We start from the raw sequence: 18,046 nt of genomic DNA on the forward strand, positions 1-18,046 counted from the left end.
AAAAGCGTGGATAGAAGCTTAATGGCTTCAATGATCTATGGCGTAAGCAGAAATGGAATGCATGGCATTGGCTATTCTAAACCAATTAGAAATGAGCCCTCTGTGTCTAAAGCTAAATCTTTATATGAATGCTTTGTTCCCTCTGGTACCATATTGCCTGATCCTGTACCTGCTAAAGTTGCTAAAAACCCTCTTAAAAAGGGATCTTTCTCTATGACTAAATATCATGCAAACATTCCTTTAAAATATTATGTTGAGACACCCAAGGTGATCAGAACCTCTGGGGTAACTAACAAAAGAGGACCCAGAAAGTGGGTACCTAAGGACAAGATTATCTATGTTGCAGATATCCTTGATAGCTCCACTGAAACACCAATCATGGTATCTGGACAGTGGATGCTCGCGTCACATGACGGGAGAAAAGCGTATGTTCCGAGAGCTGAAACTTAAGCCTGGAGGCGAAGTTGGCTTCGGAGGAAATGAAAAGGGTAAAATTATTGGTACTGGCACTATTTGTGTAGATAGTAGTCCATGCATTGATAATGTTTTATTGGTAGACGACTTAACACATAACTTATTGTCTATAAGTCAATTAGCTGACAAGGGTTATGATGTTATATTCAATCAAAAGTCCTGCCGGGCTGTAAGTCAGATCGATGGCTCTGTTATGTTTAACAGCAAGAGGAAGAACAACATTTATAAGATCAGATTATCTGAGTTGGAGGCTCAGAATGTGAAGTGCCTTCTGTCTGTTAATGAAGAGCAGTGGGTATGGCATAGACGGTTAGGGCATGCCAGTATGAGAAAGATTTCTCAGCTGAGCAAGCTAAACCTTGTCAGGGGCTTACCCAATCTGAAGTTCGCTTCAGACGCTCTTTGTGAAGCATGTCAGAAAGGCAAATTCACAAAAGTCCCTTTCAAGGCAAAGAATGTTGTCTCAACCTCAAGGCCGTTGGAACTTCTGCATATAGACCTTTTTGGACCAGTGAAAACTGAGTCTATAGGTGGCAAGAGATATGGGATGGTCATCGTTGACGACTATAGCCGCTGGACATGGGTAAAATTTCTAACCCGCAAGGATGAGTCTCATGCTGTGTTCTCTACCTTCATCGCCCAAGTGCAAAACGAGAAGGCTTGTAGGATTGTGCGTGTCAGAAGTGACCATGGTGGAGAGTTTGAGAATGACAAGTTTGAGAGTCTGTTTGATTCCTATGGAATTGCACATGATTTCTCTTGTCCCAGAACTCCTCAACAAAATGGTGTTGTTGAGAGGAAGAACAGAACTCTTCAGGAGATGGCTAGAACCATGCTCCAAGAAACTGGCATGGCTAAGCATTTTTGGGCAGAGGCAGTAAATACAACATGTTACATTCAGAACAGAATCTCTGTGAGACCAATTCTGAATAAGACTCCTTATGAATTGTGGAAGAACATAAAACCCAACATTTCTTATTTTCATCCTTTTGGCTGTGTTTGTTATGTTCTCAATACTAAGGATAGATTGCATAAATTTGATGCTAAGTCTTCTAAGTGTCTATTACTTGGTTATTCTGATAGATCTAAAGGTTTTAGATTTTATAATACTGATGCCAAGACTATTGAAGAATCTATTCATGTTAGATTTGATGATAAGCTTGACTCTGACCAGTCAAAGCTAGTTGAAAAGTTTGCAGATTTAAGCATTAATGTTTCTGACAAAGGCAAAGCTCGAGAGGAAGTTGAGCCAGAGGAAGATGAACCAGAGGAAGAAGCTGGTCCCTCTAACTCACAAACTCTAAAGAAGAGCAGAATCACTGCAGCTCACCCTAAGGAATTGATTCTGGGCAACAAAGATGAACCAGTCAGAACCAGATCTGCCTTCAGACCCTCTGAAGAGACCTTGCTGAGTCTGAAAGGATTGGTGTCCTTAATTGAACCCAAGTCCATAGATGAAGCTCTTCAGGACAAGGATTGGATTCTGGCCATGGAAGAAGAATTAAATCAATTCTCTAAGAACGATGTTTGGAGCTTAGTGAAGAAGCCTGAGAATGTCCATGTTATTGGAACGAAATGGGTATTCAGAAACAAGCTAAATGAGAAAGGAGATGTAGTCAGAAACAAGGCAAGGCTAGTTGCTCAAGGCTACAGCCAGCAGGAAGGAATAGACTACACTGAAACATTTGCTCCGGTAGCAAGACTGGAGGCAATCAGACTATTGATCTCCTTCTCAGTAAATCACAACATAGTTCTACATCAGATGGACGTAAAGAGTGCCTTCCTAAATGGTTATATCTTAGAGGAAGTCTATGTTCATCAACCCCCAGGTTTTGAAGATGAAAAGAAACCAGACCATGTGTTCAAATTGAAGAAATCACTTTACGGTCTGAAGCAAGCTCCCAGAGCATGGTATGAGAGACTTAGCTCATTCCTTCTGGAGAATGAGTTTGTAAGGGGTAAAGTAGATACAACTCTCTTTTGCAAGACTTATAAAGATGATATCTTAATTGTGCAAATTTATGTTGATGATATTATATTTGGTTCTTCTAATCAATCTCTATGCAAAGAATTTTCTGAGATGATGCAGGCTGAATTTGAGATGATGCAGTGATTCTGCTCTTCTTCAGAGTTTGTGAGTTAGAGGGACCAGCTTCTTCCTCTGGTTCATCTTCCTCTAGCTCAGCTTCCTCTGGAGCTTTGCCTTTGTCAGAAACATTAATGCTTAAATCTGCAAACTTTTCAACTAGCTTTGACTGGTCAGAGTCAAGCTTATCGTCAAATCTAACATGAATAGATTCTTCAATAGTCTTAGCATCAGTATTATAAAATCTAAAACCTTTAGATCTCTCAGAATAACCGAGTAATAGACACTTAGAAGACTTAGCATCAAATTTATGCAATCTATCCTTAGTATTGAGAACATAACAAACACAGCCAAAAGGATGAAAATAAGAAATGTTGGGTTTTATGTTCTTCCACAATTCATAAGGAGTCTTATTCAGAATTGGTCTCACAGAGATTCTGTTCTGAATGTAACATGCTGTATTTACTGCCTCTGCCCAAAAGTGCTTAGCCATGCCAGTTTCTTGGAGCATGGTTCTAGCCATCTCCTGAAGAGTTCTGTTCTTCCTCTCAACAACACCATTTTGTTGAGGAGTTCTGGGACAAGAGAAATCATGTGCAATTCCATAGGAATCAAACAGACTCTCAAATTTGTCATTCTCAAACTCTCCACCATGGTCACTTCTGACACGCACAATCCTACAAGCCTTCTCGTTTTGCACTTGAGCAATGAAGGTAGAGAACACAGCATGAGACTCATCCTTGCGGGTTAAAAACTTTACCCATGTCCAGCGGCTATAGTCATCAACGATAACCATCCCATATCTCTTGCCACCTATAGACTCAGTTTTCACTGGTCCAAAAAGGTCGATATGCAGAAGTTCTAACGGCCTTGAGGTTGAGACAACATTCTTTGCCTTGAAAGGGACTTTTGTGAATTTGCCTTTCTGACATGCTTCACAAAGAGCGTCTGAAGCGAACTTCAGATTGGGTAAGCCCCTGACAAGGTTTAGCTTGCTCAGCTGAGAAATCTTTCTCATACTGGCATGCCCTAACCGTCTATGCCATACCCACTGCTCTTCATTAACAGATAGAAGGCACTTCACATTCTGAGCCTCCAACTCAGATAATCTGATCTTATAAATGTTGTTTTTCCTCTTGCTGTTAAACAGAACAGAGCCATCGATATGACTTACAGCCCGGCAGGACTTTTGATTGAATATAACATCATAACCCTTGTCAGTTAATTGACTTATAGACAATAAGTTATGTGTTAAGCCGTCTACCAATAACACATTATCAATGCATGGACTACTATCTACACAAATAGTACCAGTACCAACAATTTTACCCTTTTCATTTCCTCCAAAGCCAACTTCTCCTCCAGGCTTAAGTTTCAGCTCTCGGAACATACGCCTTTCTCCCGTCATGTGACGCGAGCATCCACTGTCCAGATACCATGATTGGTGTTTCAGTGGAGCTATCAAGGATATCTGCAACATAGATAATCTTGTCCTTAGGTACCCACTTTCTGGGTCCTCTCTTGTTAGTTACCCCAGAGGTTCTGATCACCTTGGGTGTCTCAACATGATATTTTAAAGGAATATTTGCATGATATTTAGTCATAGAGAAAGATCCCTTTTTAAGAGGGTTTTTAGCAACTTTAGCAGGAACAGGATCAGGCAATATGGTACCAGAGGGAACAAAGCATTCATACAAGGATTTAGCTTTAGACACAGAGGGCTCATTTCTAATTGGTTTAGAATAGCCAATGCCATGCATTCCATTTCTGCTTACGCCATAGATCATTGAAGCCATTAAGCTTCTATCCACGCTTTTAGCTAGGAATCTTTGAAAAGACTTTTCATACTTAGATTCATTTCTACAATCAGAGGCATCACAGGCAACAATTTCTTCTAACTTAGCAATCTGGTTCTTAAGCACAGAGTTAGAATTGATCAAGGCATGATTATCATTTTTCAAATCAGAAATAATTTTCTCATGTTCAGAAGGAGTCTTGGAAACAGCAGATAAGTTCTTTTTCAGCTTCTTATGCTTAGACAATAAGGAGTTATACTTATCCATAATATCAGACAATGCATGTTTCAGTTCAGAGGTAGAGAAAGAAGCGAATACCTCATTTTCATTGTCTGAGTTATAATTTCCTTCTGATTCTGAGTCAGAGTCAACATCTCCCTTTGACTCTGCTTCCTTGTCTTTGACAATAGTCATGAGTCCTTGGACTTCACCATCAGAGTCAACATCCTCTGACTCTGATTCATCAAATGTCACCATCAGACTCTTCTTTGTCTTGAAGTGCTTCTTTGGCTTCTTGTCCTTCTTCAATCTTGGACAGTCACTTTTGTAGTGCCCTGATTCTTTGCACTCAAAGCATGTGACTTCCTTAAGTGAGGACTTCTTCTGACCTGAGGATTCAGACTTTCCTTTTGCCTTTCCAGAGCCTTTGTATTTGCTCTGCCTGTGCTTCCAGATGCGATTGAGTCTCTTGGAGATCAGAGTCAGCTCATCTTCATCAGAATCTTCTGATGCTTCTTCAGATTCCTCTTCTTCAGCTTGAAGAGCTTTTGACTTCTCAACCTTAGCCTTTTCAGATTTAGATTTCCAGGCTATGGACTTTTTCCTCAGATCTTGCATCTCTGAGCGCTTCAGCTCATGGCATTTCAAAATGCTGATGAGTTCTTCTAAACTCATATTCTCAACGTCTCTCGTGAGCTCTATTGAAGTCACTAAAGGCATCCAACTTTCAGGAAGACACCTGATGACCCTTATGACATGATCTTTTGTTGTGTAGCTCTTGTTGAGAGGTCGTATGCCAGCTACAAGCAACTGAAATCTGGAGAACATTTCTTCAATGGACTCATTTGGCTCCATGATGAAGGATTCATACTTTTGGATCAAAGACAATGCCTTTGATTCTTTGACTTTCTTGTTTCCTTCATGAGACATCTTCAGAGATTCGAAAATGCCTTTCGCAAACTCACGATCTGTAATCTTCTGGTACTCTTCATAGGAAATAGCACTTAGAAGAATTGCTCTTGCTTTGTGATGTTGTGAGTACAGCTTCTTTTGATCTGCAGTCATCTCTGACCTTGGGATCTTCTTGCCATCTGCATCAACTGGACGCTCGTAGCCATCCACAATAATATCCCAGAGATCTGCATCGAAACCCAGAAAGAAACTTTCCAGTCTATCTTTCCAATATTCGAACCTTTGACCGTCGAACATAGGAGGCTTTGCATTGTAACCATCTCTTTGAGTTTCACTGGTGGTGGCAGCCATTGTTTTTCACACCGGCCCGGATCACTGAACACTGTTAGGTGTGGTAATCAGAACTTGCGCTCTGATACCAATTGAAGGTATGAAAAACGGTAGAAAGGGGGGGTTTGAATAACGTTTTCAGTATAAAACTTCCACCTTAAAGATTTTGACAAATCTTTCGAGAACTTAAGTGCTAAAGATAAGAGATAGAAAAGCACACAAGGATTTTATCCTGGTTCACTTGATAAATCACTCAAGCTACTCCAGTCCACCCGTTAAGGTGATTTCTTCCTTCTTAGAATGAAGGCAATCCACTAATCAGGTAAGAGTTACAACTGCACTTGAAACCTACAAGTGACTAACAATTACACTGACTTAGCTCACACTAAGATTCACTCTCTTAGTCTTCTCTAGGATCCGATCAGCCTTGTTCTCCTAAAGGAACTAAACAAACTGTTTATCAAAGAATTGTTTACAAGAGATTTGCTTCTAAAAAGCTAATAGTAAACTCAATGAATTTCAGATGAAAGAAAGCTTAGAAGAATTTAAGTTTGTCTTGCGCGTATGTGAATGCTTCTAGCCGTTTCTTTCAGTCTTCAGCCTCTTTATATACTCCAAGGATTAGGGTTGAGCGTTGCATGGGAAATGCTACCGTTGGAGGGCAGTTCTGGAAAATCCAGCTTCTGCTGTGTCTGAGACTGTTAGGTAGGTCGTCAGGAAGGTACAATTGCTTTTGTACTTGGATAGCGACTTGACCTTTAAACCTAGGAGACTTCTGATCAGGGGATGCTTCATATTGGAACTTGTGAAGCCGGTTGATCAGAGTCAGAGGGAAAGCCCAGATCCTCTGACCATTGTTTCTTCTGATTCTGAACTCAGAGGGAAGAACATGGTCTTCAGAGTATCTTGCTTCTGGACAACAGAATTTCACTAATCAGCTTCTGGATCTTCAGAGTCTTCTACACCATCAGAATATCTGAGCCTTCAGTGTTTTTTGGTTATCAGACTTTCTGGATCTTCAGAGCTTCTAGTGACTGAGTCCACATCAGAGTTTGTATAACTTCAGAACTTCTGAAGCTTTTCCACTGTTCATACTGAACATGGTGAATGCGAAAGCGTTGCTTGGGTTGCTCTTTATACACAGTGCTTCTGATTTGTGTGAGATTGAGTTGAGGTCAGAGCCTGTAATTAGCACACTCAGAAAAACACGTTAGAGTACCACAATTGTTCATATCAAAAGGTTAACTTGTAATCATCAAAACATAGAGTTGTACTACTAGATCAAAACTTGATCTTACATGTTCTAGGTTCGCGACTTCCATGCACTACTTCTACTCACGAAGGTAAGGGTAACTCGGTTTTAGAAACGTCTTTGAGTCTTTCTTGTTTAATTGCACTGCATGCGTATGAGATGAAGGTGATTAACTTGATTGGCAATTGATTGAAATGTTGTCATGTTTTGCTATGTTGTATCTTTGCTTATGTTGATTGTCTCTAAGACTTGTGTCAAACATTTTCCGAGGCTTCAGCCATTGTTAAACAATAGAGACGTGTGTAAGATCAAGTTTTGATCTAGTAGTACAACTCTATGTTTTGATGATTACAAGTTAACCTTTTGATATGAACAATTGTGGTACTCTAACGTGTTTTTCTGAGTGTGTTATTTACAAGCTCTGACATCTATTCCATCTCACACAAATCAGAAGCACTATGCTTAAAGAGTGACCCAAGCATCGCTTTCGCATTGTCCATGTTCAGTCTGAACAGTGGAAAAGCTTCAGAAGATCTGAAGTAAATCAAGCTCTGATAAGGACTCAGCTCACTTGAAGATCTGATGATCCAGAAGATCTGACAACCAAGAGACTCTGAAGGCTCAGAAGCTCTGATGGTGAAGAAGACTCTGACGATCCAGACTCTGAAGAGTGAAGACTCTGAAGTCCAGAAGCAACTGGCTCTGAAGACCATGTACTGATCCTCTGAAGTGAAGATCAGAAGGTACAACGGTCAGAGGATCCAAGCTTCCCTCTGACTCTGATCAATCAGCTTCACAAGTTCCAACACGAAGCGCTCCTCTGATCAGAAGTCTACGAGGTTAAGGTCAAGTCACTATCCAAAGTACAAAAGCAAAGTGTACTATCCTGACGACCTACCTAACATCCTCAGCCACAGCAGAAGCTGGAATTTCCAGAACTGCCCTCCAACGGTAGCATTTCCATGCAACGTTCAACCCTAATCCTTGGAGTATAAATAGAGGCTGAAGATTGAAACAAGCGGCTAGAAGCACACACGCGCAAGAAATATTTAAATCCTTCTAAGCTTTCTTTCATCTTGAAATTCATTGTGTTTACTATAAGCTTTTTAGAAGCACTTTCTTTGTAAACAAGAACTTCATATACAGTTGTATAGTTTGCCTTTAGGAGATCAAGGATGATCGGATCCTAGAGAAGACTAAGAGAGTGAATCTTAGTGTGAGCTAAGTCAGTGTATTGTAAGTCACTTGTAGGTTTCAAGTGCAGTTGTAACACATACCTGATTAGTGGATTACCTTCATTCTAAGAAGGAAGAAATCACCTTAACGGGTGGACTGGAGTAGCTTGAGTGATTTATCAAGTGAACCAGGATAAAATCCTTGTGTGCTTTTCTATCTCTTATCTTTAGCACTTAGTTCTCGAAAAGATTTGTTAAAATCTTTAAGGTGGAAGTTTTATCTTGAAAACGTTATTCAAACCCCCCCTTTCTACCGTTTTTCATACCTTCAATTGGTATCAGAGCGCAAGTTCTGATTACCACACCTAACAATGTTCAGTGATCCGGGCCGGTGTGAAAAACAATGGCTACCCCCAGTGAAACACAGAAAGATGGATACAACGCAAAGCCTCCTATGTTCGACGGTCAAAGGTTCGAATATTGGAAAGATAGACTCGAAAGTTTTTTTCTGGGTTTTGATGCAGATCTCTGGGATATTATTGTAGCTGGCTATGAGCGTCCAGTTGATGAAGAAGGCAAGAAGATCCCAAGGTCAGAGATGACTGCAGATCAAAAGAAGCTTTACTCACAACATCACAAAGCTAGAGCAATTCTTCTAAGTGCTATTTCTTATGAAGAGTACCAGAAAATTACAGATCGTGAGTATGCAAAAGGCATCTTTGAATCCCTGAAGATGTCTCATGAAGGAAACAAGAAAGTCAAAGAATCAAAGGCATTGTCTTTGATCCAAAAGTATGAATCCTTCATCATGGAGCCAAATGAGTCCATTGAAGAAATGTTCTCCAGATTTCAGTTGCTTGTAGCTGGAATACGACCTCTCAACAAGAGCTACACAACAAAAGATCATGTCATAAGGGTCATCAGGTGTCTTCCTGAAAGCTGGATGCCTTTAGTGACATAAATAGAGCTCACAAGAGATGTCGAGCGTATGAGTTTAGAAGAACTCATTAGCATTCTGAAATGCCATGAGCTGAAGCGCTCTGAGATGCAAGATCTGAGGAAAAAGTCTATAGCCTTGAAATCCAAATCTGAAAAGGCTAAGGCTGAAAAGTCAAAGGCTCTCCAAGCTGAAGCAGAAGAATCTGAAGAAGCATCAGAAGATTCTGATGAAGATGAGCTGACTCTGATCTCCAAGAGACTCAACCGCATCTGGAAGAACAAGCAAAGCAAGTACATAAGCTCTGGAAAGGCCAAAGGAAACTCTGAATCTTCAGGCCAGAAGAAGTCATCAATCAAGGAAGTCACATGTTTTGAGTGCAAAGAATCAGGGCACTACAAAAGTGATTGTCCAAAGTTGAAGAAGGACAAGAAGCCAAAGAAGCACTTCAAGACGAAGAAGAGTCTGATGGTGACTTTTGATGAATCAGAGTCAGAGGATGTTGACTCTGATGGTGAAGTCCAAGGACTCATGGCTATTGTCAAAGACAAGGAAGCAGAGTCAAAGGATGCTGTTGACTCTGACTCAGAATCAGAAGGAGATCCCAACTCAGACGATGAAAATGAGGTATTCGCTTCTTTCTCAACCTCTGAATTGAAACATGCTTTGTCTGATATCATGGATAAGTATAACTCTTTATTGTCTAAGCATAAAAAGTTGAAAAAGAACTTATCTGTTGCTTCTAAGATTCCTTCTGAACATGAGAAAATTATTTCTGATTTGAAAAATGATAATCATGCTTTGATGAATTCTAACTCTGTGCTTAAGAACCAGATTGCTGTAAGATCAAGTTTTGATCTAGTAGTACAACTCTATGTTTTGATGATTACAAGTTAACCTTTTGATATGAACAATTGTGGTACTCTAACGTGTTTTTCTGAGTGTGCTATTTACAGGCTCTGACCTCAACTCAATCTCACACAAATCAGAAGCACTGTGTATAAAGGGTAACCCAAGCAACGCTTTCGCATTCACCATGTTCAGTATGAACAGTGGAAAAGCTTCAGAAGTTCTGAAGCAATACAAACTCTGATGTGGACTCAGTCGCTAGAAGCTCTGAAGATCCAGAAGTTCTGATAACCAAGAAACACTGAAGGTTCAGATGTTCTGATGGTGTAGAAGACTCTGAAGATCCAGAAGCTGAATAGTGGAAACTCTGAAGTCCAGAAGCAAGAAACTCTGAAGGCCATGTTCTTCCCTCTGAGTTCAGAATCAGAAGATACAATGGTCAGAGGATCTGTGCTTTCCCTCTGACTCTGATCAACCGGCTTCACAAGTTCCAATATGAAGTATTCCCCTGATCAGAAGTCTCCTAGGTTAAAAGGTCAAGTCGCTATCCAAGTACAAAAGCAAGTGTACCTTCCTGACGACCTACCTAACGTTCTCAGCCACAGCAGAAGCTGGATTTTCCCGAACTGCCCTCCAACGGTAGCATTTCCCATGCAACGCTCAACCCTAATCCTTGGAGTATATATATAGAGGCTGAAGATTGAAAGAAGTGGCTAGAAAAAAACACATATACGCGCAAGACATATTCAAAATATTCTAAGCTTTCTTTCATCTGAAATTCATTGTGTTTACTATTAGCTTTTTAGAAGCAAATCTCTTGTAAACAATTCTTTGATAAACAGTTTGTTTAGTTCCTTTAGGAGATCAAGGTTGATCGGATCCTAGAGAAGACTAAGAGAGTGAATCTTAGTGTGAGCTAAGTCAGTGTAATTGTTAGTCACTTGTAGGTTTCAAGTGCAGTTGTAACTCTTACCTGATTAGTGGATTGCCTTCATTCTAAGAAGGAAGAAATCACCTTAACGGGTGGACTGGAGTAGCTTGAGTGATTTATCAAGTGAACCAGGATAAAATCCTTGTGTGCTTTTCTATCTCTTATCTTTAGCACTTAAGTTCTCGAAAGATTTGTCAAAATCTTTAAGGTGGTAGTTTTGTTCTGAAAACGTTATTCAAACCCCCCCTTTCTACCGTTTTTCATACCTTCAATTGCTAAGTTAGAAGAAATAGTTGCTTGTGATGCCTCTGATTGTAGAAATGAATCCAAGTATGAAAAGTCTTTTCAAGGATTCCTGGCTAAGAGCGTAGATAGAAGCTTAATGGCTTCAATGATCTATGGCGTAAGCAGAAATGGAATGCATGGCATTGGCTATTCTAAACCAATTAGAAATGAGCCCTCTATGTCTAAAGCAAAATCTTTGTATGAATGTTTCGTTCCCTCGGGTACCATATTGCCTGATCCTTTACCTGCTGAAGTTGCTAAACCCCCTCTCAAAAAGGGATCTTTCTCCATGTCTAAATATCATGCAAAAATTCCTTTACATTATCATGTTGAGAAACCCAAGGTGATCAGAACCTCTGGGGTAACTAACAAGAAAGGACCCAAAAAGTGGGTACCTAAGGACAAGATTATCTATGTTGCAGATATCCTTGATAGCTCCACTGAAACACCAATCATGGTATCTAGACAGTGGATGCTCGCGTCACATGACGGGAGAAAGGCGTATGATCCAAGAGCTAAAACTTAAGCCAGGAGGCGAAGTTGGCTTTGGTGGGAACGAAAAGGGTAAAATTGTTGGTACTGGTACTATTGTGTAGATAGTAGTCCATGCATTGATAATGTGTTATTGGTAGACGGCTTAACTCATAACTTATTGTCTATAAGTCAATTAGCTGACAAGGCTTATGATGTTATTTTCAATCAAAAGTCTTGCAGGGCTGTAAGTCAGATCGATGGTTCTGTTCTGTTTAACAGCAAGAGGAAGAACAACATTTATAAGATCAGATTATCTGAGTTGGACGCTCAGAATGTGAAGTGCCTTCTGTCTGTTAATGAAGAGCAGTGGGTATGGCATAGACGGTTAGGGCATGCCAGTATGAGAAAGATTTATCAGCTGAGTAAGCTAAACCTTGTCAGGGGCTTACCCTCTCTGAAGTTCTCTTCAGACGCTCTTTGTGAAGCATGTCAGAAAGGCAAATTCACTAAAGTCCCTTTCAAGGCAAAGAATGTTGTCTCAACCTCAAGGCCGTTGGAACTTCTGCATATCGACCTTTTTGGACCAGTGAAAACTGAGTCTATAGGTGGCAAGAGATATGGGATGGTCATCGTTGACGACTATAGCCGCTGGACATGGGTAAAATTTCTAACCCGCAAGGATGAGTCTCATGCTGTGTTCTCTACCTTCATCGCCCAAGTGCAAAACGAGAAGGCTTGTAGGATTGTGCGTGTCAGAAGTGACCATGGTGGAGAGTTTGAGAATGACAAGTTTGAGAGTCTGTTTGATTCCTATGGAATTGCACATGATTTCTCTTGTCCCAGAACTCCTCAACAAAATGGTGTTGTTGAGAGGAAGAACATAACTCTTCAGGAGATGGCTAGAACCATGCTCCAAGAAACTGGCATGGCTAAGCACTTTTGGGCAGAGGCAGTAAACACAGCGTGTTACATTCAGAACAGAATCTCTGTGAGACCAATTCTGAATAAGACTCCTTAAGAATTGTGGAAGAACATTAAACCCAACATTTCTTACTTTCATCCTTTTGGTTGTGTCTGTTATGTTCTTAATACTAAGGATAGATTGCATAAATTTGATGCTAAGTCTTCTAAATGTCTATTACTTGGTTACTCTGAAAGATCTAAAGGTTTTAGATTTTACAATACTGATGCTAAGACTATTGAAGAGTCTATTCATGTTAGATTTGATGATAAGTTTGACTCTAATCAGTCAAAACTAGTTGAGAAATTTGCAGATTTAAGCATTAATGTTTCTGACAAAGGCAAAGCTCCAGAGGAAGCTAAGCCAGAGGAAGATGATCCAGAAGAAGAACCTGGTCCCTCTGATTCACAACCTCAGAAGAAAAGTAGAATCATTGCATCACATCCTAAGTCATTGATTCTGGGCAACAAAGATGAACCAGTCAGACCCTCTGAAGAGACCTTGCTCAGTCTGAAAGGATTGGTGTCCTTAATTGAACCCAAGTCCATAGATGAAGTTCTTCAGGATAAGGATTGGATTCTAGCTATGGAAGAAGAGTTGAATCAATTTTCCAAGAATGATGTTTGGAGCCTAGTGAAGAAACCTCAAAGTGTTCATGTGATTGGAACCAAACGGGTTTTCAGAAACAAGCTGAATGAGAAAGGAGATGTAGTGAGAAACAAGGCAAGGCTAGTTGCTCAAGGCTACAGTCAGCAAGAAGGAATTGACTACACTGAAACGTTTGCTCCAGTAGCTAGACTAGAAGCAATCAGACTGCTGATCTCTTTCTCAGTGAATCACAACATAGTACTTCATCAGATGGATGTGAACAGTGCCTTCCTAAATGGTTATATATCAGAGGAAGGCTATGTTCATCAACCCCCAGGTTTTAAAGATGAGAAAAATCCAGACCATGTGTTCAAACTGAAGAAATCACTCTATGGTCTGAAGCAAGCACCCAGAGCATGGTATGAGAGACTCAGCTCATTCCTTCTGGAGAATGAGTTTGTAAGGGGTAAAGTAGATACAACTCTCTTTTGCAAAACATACAAAGATGATATCTTAATTGTGCAAATCTATGTTGATGATATAATATTTGGCTCTGCTAATCAATCTCTATGCAAAGAATTTTCTAAGATGATGCAGGCTGAATTTGAGATGAGTATGATGGGAGAACTAAAGTACTTTCTGGGAATACAAGTTGATCAAACACCAGAAGGAACATATATCCATCAGAGCAAGTACACTAAAGAACTTCTAAAGAAGTTCAACATGCTGGAATCTACAGTGGCCAAGACTCCAATGCATCCTACATGCATTCTGGAGAAAGAAGATGCAAGTGGTAAAGTTTGTCAGAAGCTCTATCGTGGTATGATAGGATCTCTTCTATATTTAACTGCATCTAGGCCAGATATATTGTTTAGTGTTCATTTATGTGCTCGTTTCCAATCAGATCCAAGGGAAACCCACTTAACTGCTGTTAAGAGGATCATAAGGTATCTGAAAGGCACCACTAACCTTGGCTTGATGTATAAGAAAACATCAGAGTATAAGCTTTCAGGTAATTGTGATGCTGATTATGCTGGAGATAGAACAGAGAGAAAAAGCACTTCTGGAAATTGCCAATTTCTGGGAAGCAACTTAGTTTCATGGGCAAGCAAGAGGCAATCAACCATTGCACTATCCACTGCAGAGGCAGAATATATCTCAGCAGCAATATGCAGCACTCAGATGCTCTGGATGAAACATCAGCTGGAGGATTATCAGATCCTTGAGAGCAATATCTCAATCTATTGTGATAACACTGCTGCAATATCTTTGAGTAAGAATCCTATCTTACATTCAAGGGCAAAGCACATTGAGGTAAAGTATCATTTTATTAGAGATTATGTTAAGAAGGGCGTACTTCTTCTGAAGTTTGTTGATACTGACCATCAATGGGCAGATATCTTTACAAAGCCCGTAGCAGAGGATAGATTTAATTTTATTCTGAAAAATCTGAATATGGACTTTTGTCCAGTATGAAGATGATTCATAACCTCTGACTATGATACTTCTTTATCAGAAGATGTCTAGTCCAGAAGGTAACTCTATTAGAGTGTATGTACCCATTGGTGCTGACTCTGAAACTGAGACAGTAAACGTGTGTCAGTATCTCTGATGCATAGTTCCTTGTGCCCGTGTAACAGTCTGTCATAATGAGTGTAGATGTGCTTCTCTCCTGCGTGTGATATGTGTATTTACTGTTACTACGATGTCTTTAATTTTTAACCGTTGATTTTAACTTGTTTTCTTGATCAACAACGGTTACTTTTAAAAACCCACTATACACACACGTTCTCCTACACTTAAGGTTTTACATTCTCTCTCTTCAGTTTTTCAAAACCTCTCTCCCACGATCTCTCTCTCTCTATTCATCATCTTCATCTTCATTTCTACCCAAAACCTTCAACCGCTCAAGATGGTGAGACAAACCAGAAATGAAGCCGCAGATGCAACCAGGTTTCCTCATATTGTAGTAGGTCAAGCTACAGGTCAATTGGGTCCTGAAACTCCAACTCAAGCTCCGGCTCAAGGGCAGATGATTCCGATTGCAGAACGGGGCTGTGCCGTTCACTGCGTTTATGCTCCAGAAGAACTCCAAGTGCTTGCTGAATGGAGATTTGACCTGGATAATATAGCTGCAAATGGGTATGATCTTCATCCCGAAGTTCAAGTTCAGGGATGGGAAGAGTATTTCAACAGGCTTAGAGGTCCAATCTATGACAAATTGGTCAAGGAATTCTGGAAACACGCTGAGTGTGATGATACTCAGGTGGTTTCGTACATAGCTGGAAGGAGGATAATCATCACGGAGAAATCTATTGTGAATCTGCTGGGTGCACACACTGGAACTGGGTATAGATTTCAACTGACTGAATCCAAGTTGAAACCCAAAACAAAGGAAGAAACCAACAAGGCTCTTTACACCAACTACAAACCTGGCAATACCGATTACAAAGTGATGGATCTTCATCCTAAGCTCAGAATCTGGCACAAGATTCTGCTCAACTGTATCAACCAGAGGCCAAAGGGTAGTTCTCCTAACTACATCAACTTCTGCCAGAAGGCGATGCTATTCTTTATTCAGGATAAGAAGAAGATCTGTCTTCCCTTCTTCTTGTTTTCTTACCTGAAAGAATGCATCAGGAAGTCCAGAACCACTGCATCCATCAAGTCTGCTATCAAGTACATTCCTTTTGGAAGACTTCTCTCAGATCTTTTCATTGAAAGTAAACTTGTGGAAGATCTGACCAAGGCTGGCTACACAGAGGATCTGACCATGATTGTGAGTGATGTCTTCACATCCACATCTTTGAAGAAGATGGGATTGGTCAAGAAGAGGATAGACCCTGCTCATGAAGATACTTCAGATGAAGTCAGAAGAAGAAGAATCCCTCTGAATGACTATCCTTTGTAGACTCAGGCAGACAACCCAGAAGCTATCAGGTGCTACGTTGAAGATCTAAGAGAACAAGGCTTTGAAATTGATGTATATGAGTTCTTCAGGCGATTGCCACCAGCAATAGAATTTGACTCTCCTCCCAAGAGGAAAGTTCAGAGAAAAATGGTATTGGAGGAATCTTCTGAGGAGTCTGATGTCCCTCTGAAGAAGAAAAAAAAGGCTGATAAGAGGAAGCATGCTGAAACCACTTTGCCTAATGATGCTGATGATGGTCATAATGAAGATGGTCCTTCTACTCCAAAGAAGAAGAAGAAACAAGTCAGAATTGTGGTGAAGCCTACCAGGGTGGAACCCTGTTGCTGCAGTTATCAGAAGAGAGTCTTCTGCCAAAGTGACTCGGTCTGCTGTGCGTTCATCAAGTAAGTCAGTTGTCATTGAATCTGATGATGATTTAAATTCCATTGATGCACTCCCCATCTCTACACTTCTTAACCGCACCGCCACCCAACTCACTCCTATCCCGGAGTCCCAACCAGCCACTCAAACCACATCTCCACCAAATTCCCCAAGGTCTTCATTCTTCCAACCTTCCCCACATGAAGCACCTCTCTGGAATATGCTTCAGAACCAACCTACCGGAACCTCTGATCCAACCTCACCCATTACCATTCAATACAATCCATTAACATCTGAACCCATTATTCTTGAACCCTCTGAACCTGAACTCACAATTCCTGTTGTAACACCCCGATTTCGGTGGCGTCACTTTAGTAACCAAAAAGAAATACTTAAGCGGAAAAACGTGAATTATTTTTTTTTGATAATATAATTAAAGACAGAAAGAGATGAAACTCTAAAACGAAAGATAACAGAACTAATATACAATATAATTACAGCCCCCATTGTAAGTTGTAAACCACGTCACGAGTAAACCTCCAGTGACGGAAAGTAAAAGAGAGTAACGCCCGTAGGCAAAAGTACAAACCAAAAGAAAAGTCAAGTGTCCGCAACACTATCCCTCAAAATGAGAATGAGTTAGCCCAGATGGCCCTAAACAAGACCTCCTAGCCCAACCAACTCTCTGTGATCCCCGTAGAGGAACCACACAAAAAGCTATAGGCGGGAAACTACCCTGTCCCCAAAGAAACAATGACGGTCAGAGCTAAGACTCTATTCCTACACTAATCCCATCTCGAGTAAGTCGCTCGGTGACCAGCGGGGTCGACCACCCATGAACCGTAGTCCTCCTGATCAAGCTTCTCCAACCTAGTTTCCCCCGAAGGGTGAACCATCGTGAACCGGTCCGCCATGGACATCTGACAAAGGCGTAGTCCGCCCAAACACACACAGAAGACGCGAGGGTCAACTCCAAAGAATTATATAATTAATAAAACCAGATATATAGGATAATAGTTATTAGCCTCTCAGGCTTATAAGTTTAGGGATAACATCCTAGGGTTGCATGTATCACAATGAATATAAAAGATCATAATAACAATTAGCATGCCTCAACTAGGATAAACAAGTACCAATCACACTCAGCAACTAAGTCAGAATGTATGTTGCATGACATGCAATGCTGGTTGACAAGATGCATTCCGGAAGAAGGATGGACACCAACGAGTCAGCCCTAACACCGGCCATAGTGGGACCATTCCGCTCGGGCGTCTCTTACACCACACAAAAGTAGTCAGATCAGCAGTGAACCCGTAGGTCTGCCATTCCGTCTACTACTGAGGACCACCATAGTGTCCTAAATATGGAAATCCGGGTCTTATGACCATTTTGGAATCCACCGAGGTCCGGCATCCCACCGTGTATTAACCTCAAAATGAGTGCATGAATGCAAGTGATTAGCCAAACAACGTCTCCGACCTCACT

This window comes from Lotus japonicus, chromosome 5 (genome assembly GCF_012489685.1).
Source record: "Lotus japonicus ecotype B-129 chromosome 5, LjGifu_v1.2".
NCBI lineage: Eukaryota > Viridiplantae > Streptophyta > Magnoliopsida > Fabales > Fabaceae > Lotus > Lotus japonicus.